Source organism: Pseudophryne corroboree, chromosome 1 (assembly GCF_028390025.1).
Source record: "Pseudophryne corroboree isolate aPseCor3 chromosome 1, aPseCor3.hap2, whole genome shotgun sequence".
NCBI lineage: Eukaryota > Metazoa > Chordata > Amphibia > Anura > Myobatrachidae > Pseudophryne > Pseudophryne corroboree.
In genome coordinates, this window is record NC_086444.1 from 426,029,826 (window position 1) to 426,047,553 (window position 17,728).

Sequence of the window (17,728 nt, forward strand, 5' to 3'; positions counted from 1 at the left end):
GTGGTGGGAGAGTGCGGCAGACCAGGGTTCGTGCTGGGCCACTCCATAAGTCCCAGGCCTGTGTAATTAGTACACCCCCCCCCCCGTCATCACTGCTGACATCCTACAGCCGCTGAAGTAACAGAGCCTGCAAGAAGGCGGAGAAGGGAGAGGAGGAGCAGCGCCAGAGCAGGGACCTCCTGCAGGTACTTGGGCCGCACTGTGGGGGGAATGAGTGGCTGTACCTGGCATAGCGGGTCATTCAGAGATGAACGCAGATGGATGCATATGCAGCCAGATCTGCGTTCATCTCTGCACATGCTGAGGGCCGCCCAGCACAAGGCAAGGCCGCCCAGCATGTGTGGCGCCGCCTCCTGATGCATACGCAATTTGATTGAGGACGCATCTGATCTAAGGTTGACCCCTGGCAGTGAAGCCTGGTCAGCAGCCATTTTTTATGGGAGCGGCTGTGTGTGACATCCGGGCCTGCCCCCTTTTTTACCGCCGTCACCCCCGCAACACCTTAACTCCGCTACGCTGTCGCCTATCAATCACATTGTGGTCGCATCCATTGGGGAAGCGACCGCAATGTGTGTGGCCTCATACCCACGGCGCATGCACAGTTTGCTGCCACTGGCAAACTGCGCTGAGGGCCGCTATTACAGCGGGGTCTCAATGACCTTCATAATGTGTATAATGGGCTGTATCTGGCATAATGTGTATAATGGGCTCTTCTCTGGCGTAATGTGTAACAGCGGCTCTCCTGTATGGCGTAAGGTGTATAAGGGTTCTACTGTACAGTGTAATGTGACTAATAGACACTACTGTGCAGTATATTGTGACTAACGGACACTACTGTGCGGTGTAATGTGACTAACAGACGATACTGTGCAGTGTAATGTGACTAATGGACGCCACTGTGCGGTGTAATGGGACTAACGTACACTACTGTGCGGTGTAATGTGACTAACAGACACTACTGCGGTGTAATGTGACTAATGGACACTGCTGTGCGGTGTAGTGTGAATGACGGTCGCTGCTGTGCAGTGTAATGTGACTAACGGACAATACCGTGTGGTGTAATGTGACAAACGGACACTACTGTGTGGTGTAATGTGACTAATGGACACTACTGTGCGGGGTTATGTGACTAACGGACACTACTGTGCGGTGTAATGTGACTAACGGACACTACTGTGTGGGGTTATGTGAACTGGTACTATTCTGTGGCCCTATATTTTTGGCGCGCGCCTTCGGCGCACACTGTTCCTATTCTGAGCATGGCCAGAGGAAACTGTTGCCCTGAGCTCTTCAAGATCTAGAACTGGCCCTGTCATCGATTTTAAATGTGAATAAGGGGCACTATTATGTGGCATAATATGAATCAGGGACACTACGTTTGGGTTAATGTGCATAAGATTGTAATACTGTGTTGCGTAATTTGAATTGTGGGTACCATTGTGGTCACGCCCCTTCCTTTTGTGACCACACCCCTTTTTGGAGTGCGTGCTATCCCTTTTTTACGGATGGGAGGGCGCAAATTTATTATTTGCAGGGGGGCGCCAAACACACTAGCACCGGCCCTGATTGTGCGTGAAATATTTGTATTTTATGCAACAGGTTACGCCCCCTGAACCTTTGCACGTCCTTAGGCCGTGCTATATTTGTATTATATGGAGTATTATTTGCAATCATAATTGTGTTAGTGGTTAAATATTGCACGGCCAAAGGGCGTACGATGGTCAAGGGGGCGTAGCTCCTTGCAACGGCTTGAATAGTGGCCGCAGGCCATGATGAATCATATAGTGTAGTACAGTCCCTGCAGAAGGGCAGTCCCTGCTACAGGGCCAGCCAGCGTTATAAAATGAGTTAATAATGTATGCATGATAAAGTCCCAGATTGGTAGCAGCAATGCACTGTAGAGAATACACCCTAGTTCTGTGCAGTATAATGTATCATATGTATAGTTGCACAATGTAGAACCTGATCCATAGAGAAGGGTCTGGCCGTTGGCAGTGGGACCCATCCGGGGTTGCCCTGTACCCTGTGGGTATGCATGCAGCAGGGTAGTGTTTATGTAATGCCTCATATACCTGAGCTGCCGGCTGGCGCAATACTATGTGTGACACCCTGTTAACAACTGCGCCTCATTGGCTGTACCTGTTATGCACACCAGTGCCAGCAGGAATGTACTGGTGTCTGAACGGTGAGGGATGCAAAACAAATGAACTCACAGACAGACTGGGGAATATGACATTACATACACAGAAGGTGATAGGGTAACAAAATAAACACAAAGTGAACAGAGAAGCCCAAAGGCTAAGAAACTGGGTGTCTCCCTAGTATTAGGAATGCTCAGATGGAAAGAAGCGAGATGTAGTGATTTAATACGTAGAGAACCCGAAATGCTGTTGCTAAGGGCAACAGCAAAACCCTAAAGGGTTACCAACGGGTGTGGCAGTAAACTCCTTGGTCAGAGATGGAATAATAGACACAAGGAGAGTCTCCACAATCCTAGTCCTCACTTGCAGTGCACTGGGTCAGCTTACTGCCACTAAACTGACACCTGAACACCTTGCACAGTGAGAAAGGATTTTGGCAGGCAAGTCTGAGAATACAGCCGCAAACTTGCTAGGTTCACAGAGTAGCAAAAGAACCCCAGCAGGTTAAACGACTGACTCCAGTCTTACTGCTAGGTCTGGATTGGCAGAGTGTAATACCAAATCCCAAGGCCTATTTGCAGTAAGCAACAAACAAATACAAAGTTTACACAGTACTAGCTAGCTTTCAGGAACTGACTAACCAACAAAGATTCAGCAGCATCTGCCTAACCTGAGAAGAGGGTTTATATAGCAGGTGCTGTCCACGCCCCACTCAGACCTCACAGACTGTGAGCACAAAAACCAGCACCGGATCCCCTGCCGTGCACAGAGCCTGTAACCACTGCACAGCAAAAGACCCGAACCGGAGTATCAGCTACGCTCAGGTTACTCCGCTAGCACTTGTCTCCCGGTTGCCATGACGACGTGGCAGCACAGAGCAGGAGACCCTAACAGTACCACAGTAGTGCAAAGACTATTCAATAACATGTTTGCTATCTAATAGTACCTGAAGCAATGATGGCCCTCATTCCGAGTTGTTCGCTCGCTAGCCGCTTTTCGCAGCAGTGCACACGCTAAGCCGCCGCCCTCTGGGAGTGAATCTTAGCTTAGCAGAATTGCGAACGAAGTATTCGCAATATTGCGAAAAGATTTTTCTTTGCAGTTTCTGAGTAGCTCCAGACTTACTCTTCCAGTGCGATCAGTTCAGTGCTTGCCGTTCCTGGTTTGACGTCACAAACACACCCAGCGTTCATCCAGACACTCCCCCGTTTCTCCAGCCACTCCCGCGTTTTTCCCAGAAACGGCAGCGTTTTTTCACACACTCCCATAAAACGGCCAGTTTCCGCCCAGAAACACCCACTTCCTGTCAATCACACTCCGATCACCAGAACGAAGAAAAAACCTTGTAATGCCTAGTGATGAGCGGGTTCGGTTTCTCGGAAACCGAACCCCCCCGAACTTCACGCTTTTTACACGGGTCCGAGGCAGACTCGGATCTTCCCGCCTTGCTCGGTTAACCCGAGCGCGCCCGAACGTCATCATCCCGCTGTCGGATTCTCGCGAGGCTCGGATTCTATCGCGAGACTCGGATTCTATATAAGGAGCCGCGCGTCGCCGCCATTTTCACACGTGCATTGAGATTGATAGGGAGAGGACGTGGCTGGCGTCCTCTCCGTTTAGAATAGAAATAGATAGTGAGAGTGAGACACTTGATTTACTGGAGCTTAGGAGTACTCAGAGAGTACAGAGTTTACTAGTGACTGACCAGTGACCACCAGTGCAGTTTTATTATTATTTAATATAATCCGTTCTCTGCCTGAAAAAAAACGATACACAGTGACACAGTATACCATATCTGTGCTCAGCCTCAGTGTGCTGCATCATCTATGTATATCTGACTGTGCTGAGTGCTCACTGCTCACACAGCTTAATTGTGGGGGAGACTGGGGAGCAGTTATAGCAGGAGTACATATATTTAACAGTGCACACTTTTGCTGCCAGAGTGCCACTGCCAGTGTGACTGACCAGTGACCACCAGTATATTGTGATTGTCTGCCTGAAAAAGTTAAACACTCGTCGTGTGGTGTTTTTATTCTATAAACGCATTCTGCTGACAGTGTCCAGCAGGTCCGTCATTATATAATATATACCTGTCCTGCAGTAGTGATATATATATTTTTTTTATATCATTATCATCCAGTCTATACTAGCAGCAGACGCAGTACGGTAGTCCACGGCTGTAGCTACCTCTGTGTCGGCAGTCGCTCGTCCATAATTGTATACCTACCTGTGGTGGGTTTTTTTTTTCTATCTTCTTCATACTAGTAGTTAACTTTAGGAGTCTGCAGTGCTGACAGTGTCCAGCAGGTCCGTCATTATATAATATATACCTGTCCGGCTGCAGTAGTGATATATATATATTTTTTATATCATTATCATCCAGTCTATATTAGCAGCAGACGCAGTATGGTAGTCCACGGCTGTAGCTACCTCTGTGTCGGCAGTCGCTCGTCCATCCATAATTGTATACCACCTACCTGTTGTGTTTTTTTTTTCTATCTTCTTGATACTAGTAGCTTACTTTAGGAGTCTGCAGTGCTGACAGTGTCCAGCAGGTCCGTCATTATATAATATATACCTGTCCGGCTGCAGTAGTGATATATATATATTTTTTATATCATTATCATCCAGTCTATATTAGCAGCAGACGCAGTACGGTAGTCCACGGCTGTAGCTACCTCTGTGTCGGCAGTCGCTCGTCCATCCATAATTGTATACCACCTACCTGTTGTGTTTTTTTTTTTTATATCTTCTTGATACTAGTAGCTTACTTTAGGAGTCTGCAGTGCTGACAGTGTCCAGCAGGTCCGTCATTATATAATATATACCTGTCCGGCTGCAGTAGTGATATATATATATTTTTTATATCATTATCATCCAGTCTATATTAGCAGCAGACGCAGTACGGTAGTCCACGGCTGTAGCTACCTCTGTGTCGGCAGTCGCTCGTCCATCCATAATTGTATACCACCTACCTGTTGTGTTTTTTTTTTTTTTCTATCTTCTTGATACTAGTAGCTTACTTTAGGAGTCTGCAGTGCTGACAGTGTCCAGCAGGTCCGTCATTATATAATATATACCTGTCCGGCTGCAGTAGTGATATATATATATTTTTTATATCATTATCATCCAGTCTATATTAGCAGCAGACGCAGTACGGTAGTCCACGGCTGTAGCTACCTCTGTGTCGGCAGTCGCTCGTCCATCCATAATTGTATACCACCTACCTGTTGTGTTTTTTTCTTTTCTATCTTCTTGATACTAGTAGCTTACTTTAGGAGTCTGCAGTGCTGACAGTGTCCAGCAGGTCCGTCATTATATAATATATACCTGTCCGGCTGCAGTAGTGATATATATATATATATATATTTTATATCATTATCATCCAGTCTTTATTAGCAGCAGACGCAGTACGGTAGTCCACGGCTGTAGCTACCTCTGTGTCGGCAGTCGCTCGTCCATCCATAATTGTATACCACCTACCTGTTGTGTTTTTTTTTTTCTATCTTCTTTATACTAGTAGCTGTCACAACTGAGGGCCTGAGCTGACGGGAGGCAGCCTCAGTTGTAGGGGCTGAGATGTACCGGAACCTGGGAGGTTGTATCAGACCCCTGGACATGTAAGTAACATGAATAATAACTGCCCGAAGGCGTGACCACGACAACTTGGATAAAAGTCAATGATGTTTATTATGACAACTCCGCAACACAGCAGCAGTAAAAGAAAACGTAAAAGTCAGCAAAGAATAAATACAGTTCCTGGGTACTACAGGATGGCAGGAGCCACAGGGCACTGGTAGTGTGAGATAGTTCTTATAATCTTCTAGATGGAAAGTCCTTACCAGGCCCGACTTTAGCAATGGAGATAACCCAGGATTGTGCCAGCTGGTGTTCCAGGAAAAGCTGGGTTGCTGAAGATAAAACGGCTGCTGTGGATACTGGCTGGAACCAGACTGTTGTTAGCACGGAGTGGATACTGGCTGGAACCAGTTAAATAATAAATGAACTTGGGAGCGATGAAATATGAACTGAAATGTAGAACTTGAGAGCGGAGAAATAATAATACCGGTGGAGAGTGGTAAAGTGTAGAAAGGACACCGGCCCTTTAAGAGAAACTGTACTCTGCTGGAAGCTGAGCTGGAAGCAGGTAATGTTATAGCTGGAAACAGATGAATCCACAATGGATTGGAGAGTCAGGCTACACCGCAGGTGGAATGCTGGTGCGGGTCTCTATGGTGGAAGTCTTGAGACAGGAGCTGGAACCTGGAAGACAATCACAGGAGAGAGACAAACAGGAACTAGGTTTGACAACCAAAGCACTGACGCCTTCCTTGCTCAGGCACAGTGTATTTATACCTGCAGCAAGGAAGGGATTGGCTAGGCAATTATGCAGATTATCAATACTGAGAACAGATTGGTGGAAATGATCAGCTGACAGAATCCAAGATGGCTGCGCCCATGCAGACACTTGGAGGGAAGTTTGGTTTGTAATCCATGTGGTAATGAAAACAGTAATGGCGGCGCCGGCCACCGGAGACAGGAGGCGCCAGGCTGACAGATGCACATCCAACCACGCGGACACAGCGGAGGCCGCGGCTGACGTAATCGCCACTCAGACACTCTGCATGCAGAAGAGCAGGTACGGCGGCGGAGGCCGCGGGAGACGCCATGCCAGGTGTAATATGGCGTTTACTGTGACAGCGTCCCAGAGTGACAGGAGAGGATACAGGAATGTACACATCAGGATAACAGATGGGATCCGGTCCTGGAGCGCTGAGCCAGCCTTAGGAGGCATCTGATGGGTAAGAAATGGCGTCCAGATACCCAGATCGTGACAGCACCCCCCCCTTTAGGAGTGGCCCCAGGACACTTCTTTGGCTTTTGAGGAAACTTGGAATGGAATCTCCGGACCAAGGCAGGAGCATGGACATCAGAAGCATTGGTCCATGAACGTTCCTCAGGACCATAACCCTTCCAGTCAATAAGATATTGTAGTTGACCGTAACGGTGACGTGAGTCCAGGATCTTGGCCACTTCATACTCAACGCCTCGTTGAGTTTGGACTTTCGGAGTTGGAGGAAGTGAGGAATGAAACCGATTCAAGATCAGCGGTTTCAACAGGGAAACATGGAATGTCCTGGGTATTTTTAAGAAGGGAGGCAACTGGAGTCTGTAAGCAACAGGATTGATGACTTGTTCAATCTTGAAAGGACCGATATAGCGAGGTGCAAACTTCATACTGGGAACTCTTAACCTCAAATTCTTCGTGGATAACCATACCCGATCACCCACCTTGAGAGCAGGAACTGCTCGACGCTTCTTATCCGCAAACTTCTTGTACCTGAACGATGCCTTGAGCAGAGCTGATCGTACGCTCTTCCAGATATTGGCAAACTGATGCAAGGTGATATCCACTGCGGGAACAGAAGTTGCTGGAAGCGGTTGGAACTCAGGGACTTTAGGGTGGAATCCAAAGTTAGTGAAGAATGGTGTTGAAGCAGATGAAGAATGATACTGGTTGTTATGACAGAACTCGGCCCAGGGAAGTAATTGAACCCAGTCATCTTGAGAGGAGGACACATAGATGCGGAGGAAGGCCTCCAAGTCCTGATTCACCCTCTCGGTTTGACCATTGGTCTGAGGATGGTAAGCCGTGGAAAACTTTAGCTTGACTTGGAGGACTTGACATAAACTTCGCCAGAATTTGGCTGTGAATTGAACTCCTCGATCTGAGATAATTTCTTCAGGAAGACCGTGGAGTCGGAAGATCTCTTGTATGAATACTTGAGCCAACTTGGAAGCTGACGGAAGACCGGTGAGAGGAATGAAGTGTGCCATCTTGGTGAACCGGTCAACTACCACCCAGATGGTATTGAACTTGTTGCACATGGGTAAATCTGTAATAAAATCCATCGACAAATGGGTCCAAGGTCGACGGGGAACAGATAGTGGAACCAGTTGCCCCGCAGGCGACTGGCGGGATACCTTATGTTGAGCACACTTTGGGCAAGATGCAATAAACTCCAAGACGTCCTTTTTCAGAGTTGGCCACCAATAGGACCTAGAGATAAACTCCAGAGTTTTTTGGATACCTGTATGTCCGGCAAAACGGGAAGCATGGGCCCAATGCATGAGCTTCTTCCTTAGCATCGGTTTCACAAAACTTTTCCCTGATGGGGGCGTAGAGTCCATCCCTACCGTGGAGAATGCCAACGGATTTATAATAGGATGCTTGTCTGAAGACTCTGACTCATTTTCTTGCTCCCATGAGCGGGAAAGGGCATCGGCCTTGCGATTCTGAGAGCCCGGACAGAACTGGAGTTTAAAGTCGAACCTGGAAAAGAAAAGTGCCCATCTGGCCTGACGAGGGTTGAGACATTGTGCGCCTTTCAGATATAAAAGGTTCTTGTGGTCTGTAAGTATGGTGATTGAATGAGAAGCTCCCTCCAACAGATACCTCCACTCTTCTAGAGCGAGCTTGATGGCTAGCAACTCCTGGTCGCCAATGGCATAGTTGCGCTCAGCTGGGGAGAACTTCCGGGAGAAGAAACTGCAAGGGTGTAAATGGCCATCTTTAGCCCTCTGAGATAACACCGCTCCTACTCCAACGGAGGAGGCATCCACCTCTAAGATGAAAGGAGAGTCGATGTCAGGCTGTTTCAGAACAGGCGCAGAGATGAACCTTTGTTTTAAAAGATGAAATGCTTGCATGGCTTCTTCAGACCACTTGGACGGGTTAGCACCCTTCTTAGTGAAAGCAGTAATAGGCGCCACAATGGTGGAAAAGTCTCGTATAAACTTTCGGTAATAGTTGGCGAACCCTAAGAACCTCTGGACCCCTTTGAGGGTTAAGGGTACCGGCCAATTTTGGATTGCTTGTAGTTTCTCAGGATCCATCTCTAGTCCGGAACCGGACACAATGTACCCTAGAAACGGAATGGACTTGACTTCAAAGACGCATTTTTCTAATTTGCAATAGAGATGATTGACACGGAGACGGGACAGAACCTCTTTAACCCAAAAACGATGTTCCTCTAAATCGTTGGCAAAAATGAGGATATCGTCTAGATAGACCACGACATGACGGTATAGAATGTCTCTGAAGATCTCATTGACAAAATGCTGGAAGACAGCTGGAGCATTGCTCAATCCGAAGGGCATGACGAGGTACTCATAATGTCCGTCACGGGTGTTAAAGGCGGTCTTCCACTCGTCACCCTCACGGATCCGGATGAGATTGTATGCACCTCTCAAGTCCAGCTTTGTAAAGATGGTAGCTCCGCTAACTCTGTCAAAGAGCTCAGTAATCAGGGGTAAAGGATAACGGTTCTTGATGGTAATGTCGTTCAAACCTCTGTAGTCGATGCACGGCCGCAGACCACCATCTTTCTTTTTTACAAAAAAGAAGCCTGCGCCGGCTGGAGAAGAAGAAGGTCGAATGAACCCCTTTGCTAGGTTCTCTTTAATATATTCCTCCATAGAATGCGTCTCAGGCAGAGACAACGGATAAGTTCGGCCTCGAGGTGGAACCTTCCCTGGAACGAGATCAATCGGGCAGTCCCATTCTCTATGAGGAGGAAGGATATCAGCAGAAGCTTTACTGAACACATCCGTGAAATCTTGATATGGAGGAGGTGGAACATCAGACGACCTGGGGGAGGAAGAACAGACAGGCAATACTTTAAACAAACATGTCTCAGCACAGGAGGAACCCCATGCCAGGATTTGCGTAGTCGTCCAATCAATTGTAGGATTGTGAAGACGGAGCCATGGAAGGCCCAGGACCACAGGATGTGTGGCTCTTGGAATCACTAAAAAAGAAATAAGTTCGGAATGAAGAACTCCCACTCTCAGACGAACTGGTAGAGTCCTTAAAGAAATAACTGCATCAAAAATTTTGCTGCCATCCACGGCAGTTAAAGAAATGGACGAAGGAAGTCTCTCGGTGGGTAGGGACCACCGTTTAACATAGGCTTCGGTAATAAAGTTCCCAGCTGCTCCGGAATCAAGGAGGGCAATGACGTTCCGATAACGTTGAGCAACTTGAAGCGAGACTGGGAGATTACAATCTTGAGGAGATGGAGAGGAGATCATTACTCCTAGCCGGCCCTCTCCTTGGCGAGCTAGGATTTGGAGTTTCCCGGACGTTTGGGACAGGCATTAATGGTGTGAGACGGAGCTGCACAATAGAGACAGAGAGACTCGGAGAGACGTCTTCGGCGCTCAGCAGGAGTTAAACGGGAACGGCCAAGTTGCATGGGCTCATCTTTAGATGGTGACAGTTGACGAGGAGGAGGAGCAGAAGATTTTGGAGCAGATGATCTTCCACGCTCAGTTGCTCTCTCTCTGAAACGTAAATCAACTTTCGTGCAGAGTGAGATTAGCTCATCTAACTTAGAAGGTAAGTCTCTGGTAGCTAACTCATCTTTAATACGCTCAGATAAGCCATGCCAGAATGCAGCATACAGGGCCTCGTCGTTCCATGCCAGTTCGGATGCCAGGATCTGGAACTGTATCAGATATTGTCCTACAGTACATGACCCCTGGCGTAAACGGAGAATCTCGGATGAAGCTGAGGTTACCCGGCCTGGCTCGTCGAAGATGCGCCTGAATGTTGACACGAAGGCAGTGTAGGAAGATAGCAGGGTGTCGGACCTCTCCCATAACGGTGATGCCCAATCAAGGGCTGAGCCACTGAGAAGAGAAATAATGTAGGCAATTTTTGTAGGGTCACTGGGAAAATTGCCAGGTTGTAGCTCAAACTGAATCTCACACTGGTTGAGAAATCCCCTGCAGAATCTTGGAGATCCGTCAAATTTTGCTGGCGTTGGAAGATGAAGACGTGGAGCAGAAATGGGTAAGGTGGGTGGGGTTATAACTGGAGTCACTGTGGTTGACGCACCAGACGCGCCTGATCCACGGAGAGTTGTCTGCCGAGTAGAGAGATCCTGGAGACAGCGGATGATGTGGCCCTGTGCAGCCTCCTGATGTTCTAGTCGGGCTGCCAGTTCTTGCATCGGCCTGGCCGCTTGATCCTGGTCTCCGGCTGGATTCATTAGGTCAGTGCTTACTGTCACAACTGAGGGCCTGAGCTGACGGGAGGCAGCCTCAGTTGTAGGGGCTGAGATGTACCGGAACCTGGGAGGTTGTATCAGACCCCTGGACATGTAAGTAACATGAATAATAACTGCCCGAAGGCGTGACCACGACAACTTGGATAAAAGTCAATGATGTTTATTATGACAACTCCGCAACAAAGCAGCAGTAAAAGAAAACGTAAAAGTCAGCAAAGAATAAATACAGTTCCTGGGTACTACAGGATGGCAGGAGCCACAGGGCACTGGTAGTGTGAGATAGTTCTTATAATCTTCTAGATGGAAAGTCCTTACCAGGCCCGACTTTAGCAATGGAGATAACCCAGGATTGTGCCAGCTGGTGTTCCAGGAAAAGCTGGGTTGCTGAAGATAAAACGGCTGCTGTGGATACTGGCTGGAACCAGACTGTTGTTAGCACGGAGTGGATACTGGCTGGAACCAGTTAAATAATAAATGAACTTGGGAGCGATGAAATATGAACTGAAATGTAGAACTTGAGAGCGGAGAAATAATAATACCGGTGGAGAGTGGTAAAGTGTAGAAAGGACACCGGCCCTTTAAGAGAAACTGTACTCTGCTGGAAGCTGAGCTGGAAGCAGGTAATGTTATAGCTGGAAACAGATGAATCCACAATGGATTGGAGAGTCAGGCTACACCGCAGGTGGAATGCTGGTGCGGGTCTCTATGGTGGAAGTCTTGAGACAGGAGCTGGAACCTGGAAGACAATCACAGGAGAGAGACAAACAGGAACTAGGTTTGACAACCAAAGCACTGACGCCTTCCTTGCTCAGGCACAGTGTATTTATACCTGCAGCAAGGAAGGGATTGGCTAGGCAATTATGCAGATTATCAATACTGAGAACAGATTGGTGGAAATGATCAGCTGACAGAATCCAAGATGGCTGCGCCCATGCAGACACTTGGAGGGAAGTTTGGTTTGTAATCCATGTGGTAATGAAAACAGTAATGGCGGCGCCGGCCACCGGAGACAGGAGGCGCCAGGCTGACAGATGCACATCCAACCACGCGGACACAGCGGAGGCCGCGGCTGACGTAATCGCCACTCAGACACTCTGCATGCAGAAGAGCAGGTACGGCGGCGGAGGCCGCGGGAGACGCCATGCCAGGTGTAATATGGCGTTTACTGTGACAGCGTCCCAGAGTGACAGGAGAGGATACAGGAATGTACACATCAGGATAACAGATGGGATCCGGTCCTGGAGCGCTGAGCCAGCCTTAGGAGGCATCTGATGGGTAAGAAATGGCGTCCAGATACCCGGATCGTGACAGTAGCTTACTTTAGGAGTCTGCAGTGCTGACAGTGTCCAGCAGGTCCGTCATTATATAATATATACCTGTCCGGCTGCAGTAGTGATATATATATATTTTTTATATCATTATCATCCAGTCTATATTAGCAGCAGACGCAGTACGGTAGTCCACGGCTGTAGCTACCTCTGTGTCGGCAGTCGCTCGTCCATCCATAATTGTATACCACCTACCTGTTGTGTTTTTTTTTTTCTATCTTCTTGATACTAGTAGCTTACTTTAGGAGTCTGCAGTGCTGACAGTGTCCAGCAGGTCCGTCATTATATAATATATACCTGTCCGGCTGCAGTAGTGATATATATATATTTTTTATATCATTATCATCCAGTCTATATTAGCAGCAGACGCAGTACGGTAGTCCACGGCTGTAGCTACCTGTGTCGGCAGTCGCTCGTCCATCCATAAGTATACTAGTATCCATCCATCTCCATTGTTTACCTGAGGTGCCTTTTAGTTGTGCCTATTAAAATATGGAGAACAAAAATTTTGAGGTTCCAAAAATAGGGAAAGATCAAGATCGACTTCCACCTCGTGCTGAAGCTGCTGCCACTAGTCATGGCCGAGACGATGAAATGCCAGCAACGTCGTCTGCCAAGGCCGATGCCCAATGTCATAGTACAGAGCATGTAAAATCCAAAACACCAAATATCAGTAAAAAAAGGACTAAAAAATCTAAAATAAAATTGTCGTCGGAGAAGCGTAAACTTGCCAATATGCCATTTACCACACGGAGTGGCAAGGAACGGCTGAGGCCCTGGCCTATGTTCATGGCTAGTGGTTCAGCTTCACATGAGGATGGAAGCACTCAGCCTCTCGCTAGAAAAATGAAAAGACTCAAGCTGGCAAAAGTACAGCAAAGAACTGTGCGTTCTTCGAAATCACAAATCCACAAGGAGAGTCCAATTGTGTCGTTTGCGATGCCTGACCTTCCCAACACTGGACGTGAAGAGCATGCGCCTTCCACCATTTGCACACCCCCTGCAAGTGCTGGAAGGAGCACCCGCAGTCCAGTTCCTGATAGTCAGATTGAAGATGTCAGTGTTGAAGTACACCAGGATGAGGAGGATATGGGTGTTGCTGGCGCTGGGAAGGAAATTGACCAGGAGGATTCTGATGGTGAGGTGGTTTGTTTAAGTCAGGCACCCGGGGAGACACCTGTTGTCCGTGGGAGGAATAGGGCCATTGACATGCCTGGTGAAAATACCAAAAAAATCAGCTCTTCGGTGTGGAAGTATTTCAACAGAAATGCGGACAACATTTGTCAAGCCGTGTGTTGCCTTTGTCAAGCTGTAATAAGTAGGGGTAAGGACGTTAACCACCTCGGAACATCCTCCCTTATACGTCACCTGCAGCGCATTCATCATAAGTCAGTGACAAGTTCAAAAACTTTGGGCGACAGCGGAAGCAGTCCACTGACCAGTAAATCCCTTCCTCTTGTAACCAAGCTCACGCAAACCACCCCACCAACTCCCTCAGTGTCAATTTCCTCCTTCCCCAGGAATGCCAATAGTCCTGCAGGCCATGTCACTGGCAATTCTGACGAGTCCTCTCCTGCCTGGGATTCCTCCGATGCATCCTTGCGTGTAACGCCTACTGCTGCTGGCGCTGCTGTTGTTGCTGCTGGGAGTCGATGGTCATCCCAGAGGGGAAGTCGTACTCGTAAGACCACTTTTACTACTTCCACCAAGCAATTGACTGTCCAACAGTCCTTTGCGAGGAAGATGAAATATCACAGCAGTCATCCTGCTGCAAAGCGGATAACTGAGGCCTTGGCATCCTGGGCGGTGAGAAACGTGGTTACGGTATCCATCATTACTGCAGAGCCAACTAGAGACTTGTTGGAGGTACTGTGTCCCCGGTACCAAATACCATCTAGGTTCCATTTCTCTAGGCAGGCGATACCGAAAATGTACACAGATCTCAGAAAAAGACTCACCAGTGTCCTAAAAAATGCAGTTGTACCCAATGTCCACTTAACCACGAACATGTGGACAAGTGGAGCAGGGCAGGCTCAGGACTATATGACTGTGACAGCCCACTGGGTAGATGTATGGACTCCCGCCGCAAGAACAGCAGCGGCGGCACCAGTAGCAGCATCTCGCAAACGCCAACTCTTTCCTAGGCAGGCTACGCTTTGTATCACCGCTTTCCAGAATACGCACACAGCTAAAAACCTCTTACGGCAACTGAGGAAGATCATCGCAGAATGGCTTACCCCAATTGGACTCTCCTGTGGATTTGTGGCATCGGACAACGCCAGCAATATTGTGTGTGCATTAAATCTGGGCAAATTCCAGCACGTCCAATGTTTTGCACATACCTTGAATTTGGTGGTGCAGAATTATTTAAAAAACGAGAGGGGCGTGCAAGAGATGCTGTCGGTGGCCAGAAGAATTGCGGGACACTTTCGGCGTACAGGCACCACGTACAGAAGACTGGAGCACCACCAAAAACGCCTGAACCTGCCCTGCCATCATCTGAAGCAAGAAGTGGTAACGAGGTGGAATTCAACCCTCTATATGGTTCAGAGGTTGGAGGAGCAGCAATAGGCCATTCAAGCCTATACAACTGAGCACGATATAGGAGGTGGAATGCACCTGTCTCAAGCGCAGTGGAGAATGATTTCAACGTTGTGCAAGGTTCTGCAACCTTTTGAACTTGCCACACGTGAAGTCAGTTCAGACACTGCCAGCCTGAGTCAGGTCATTCCCCTCATCAGGCTTTTGCAGAAGAAGCTGGAGACATTGAAGGAGGAGCTAACACAGAGCGATTCCGCTAGGCATGTGGGACTTGTGGATGGAGCCCTTAATTCGCTTAACAAGGATTCACGGGTGGTCAATCTGTTGAAATCAGAGCACTACATTTTGGCCACCGTGCTCGATCCTAGATTTAAAACCTACCTTGGATCTCTCTTTCCGGCAGACACAAGTCTGCTGGGGTTCAAAGAACTGCTGGTGACAAAATTGTCAAGTCAAGCGGAACGCGACCTGTCAACATCTCCTCCTTCACATTCTCCCGCAACTGGGGGTGCGAGGAAAAGGCTCAGAATTCCGAGCCCACCCGCTGGCGGTGATGCAGGGCAGTCTGGAGCGACTGCTGATGCTGACATCTGGTCCGGACTGAAGGACCTGACAACGATTACGGACATGTCGTCTACTGTCACTGCATATGATTCTCTCCCCATTGAAAGAATGGTGGAGGATTATATGAGTGACCGCATCCAAGTAGGCACGTCAGACAGTCCGTACTTATACTGGCAGGAAAAAGAGGCAATTTGGAGGCCCTTGCACAAACTGGCTTTATTCTACCTAAGTTGCCCTCCCACAAGTGTGTACTCCGAAAGAGTGTTTAGTGCCGCCGCTCACCTTGTCAGCAATCGGCGTACGTGGTTACATCCAGAAAATGTGGAGAAGATGATGTTCATTAAAATGAATTATAATCAATTCCTCCGTGGAGACATTGACCAGCAGCAATTGCCTCCACAAAGTACACAGGGAGCTGAGATGGTGGATTCCAGTGGGGACAAATTGATAATCTGTGAGGAGGGGGATGTACACGTGATATATCGGAGGATGATGATGAGGTGGACATCTTGCCTCTGTAGAGCCAGTTTGTGCAAGGAGAGATTAATTGCTTCTTTTTTGGTGGGGGTCCAAACCAACCCGTCATTTCAGTCACAGTCGTGTTTCAGAACCTGTCACTGAAATGATTGGTTGGTTAAAGTGTGCATGTCCTGTTTATACAACATAAGGGTGGGTGGGTGGGCCCAAGGACAATTCCATCTTGCACCTCTTTTTTCTTTCATTTTTCTTTGCGTCATGTGCTGTTTGGGGAGTAGTTTTTGGAAGGGCCATCCTGCGTGACACTGCAGTGCCACTCCTAGATGGGCCAGGTGTTTGTGTCGGCCACTTGGGTCGCTTATCTTAGTCACACAGCTACCTCATTGCGCCTCTTTTTTTCTTTGCGTCATGTGCTGTTTGGGGGGTGTTTTTTGGAAGGGCCATCCTGCGTGACACTGCAGTGCCACTCCTAGATGGGCCAGGTGTTTGTGTCGGCCACTTGGGTCGCTTATCTTAGTCACACAGCTACCTCATTGCGCCTCTTTTTTTCTTTGCGTCATGTGCTGTTTGGGGGGTGTTTTTTGGAAGGGCCATCCTGCGTGACACTGCAGTGCCACTCCTAGATGGGCCAGGTGTTTGTGTCGGCCACTAGGGTCGCTTATCTTAGTCACACAGCTACCTCATTGCGCCTCTTTTTTTTCTTCTTTGCGTCATGTGCTGTTTGGGGAGTAGTTTTTTGAAGGGCCATCCTGCGTGACACTGCAGTGCCACTCCTAGATGGGCCAGGTGTTTGTGTCGGCCACTTGGGTCGCTGAGCTTAGTCATCCAGCGACCTCGGTGCAAATTTTAGGACTAAAAATAATATTGTGAGGTGTGAGGTGTTCAGAATAGACTGAAAATGAGTGGAAATTATGCTTATTGAGGTTAATAATACTTTGGGATCAAAATGACCCCCAAATTCTATGATTTAAGCTGTTTTTTAGGGTTTTTTGAAAAAAAAACCCGAATCCAAAACACACCCGAATCCGACAAAAAAAATTCGGTGAGGTTTTGCCAAAACGCGTTCGAACCCAAAACACGGCCGTGGAACCGAACCCAAAACCAAAACACAAAACCCGAAAAATTTCCGGTGCTCATCACTAGTAATGCCGTGAGTAAAATACCAACCTTCTTAGCAAATTTACTTGGCGCAGCCGCAGTTAGCGGAAAATCGCACCGATGCGAAGGGAAAGAACGAGCGAACAACTCGGAATGAGGGCCCATATTGTCCCCACTACACCATAGGCTCAGCAGCACCAGGTAGCCACCACGCTGTGTGTACAGCAGCAGCCGGCAGAGCACATTGGAAACCCAGACCCCGTGACGTCACCGCTTCCCCCAGCAGCACCTGGCAGCCACGACGCTCTGTGTACAGCAGCAGCCGCCAGAGCACAGCGGAAGGCCCAACTGCGTGACGTCACCGGTCGCCGCAGTCAAGTCATTGGCTGCGGCCGGCGTCCGTTCCTCGCGTCGCTGCTTGCACACTGTGTGTTCCACTGGGATGTGTGCCAAATATAAGTGGCACGGTGTAAAGCTGCTGCCGCCCTCCGCATTCCACACCAGC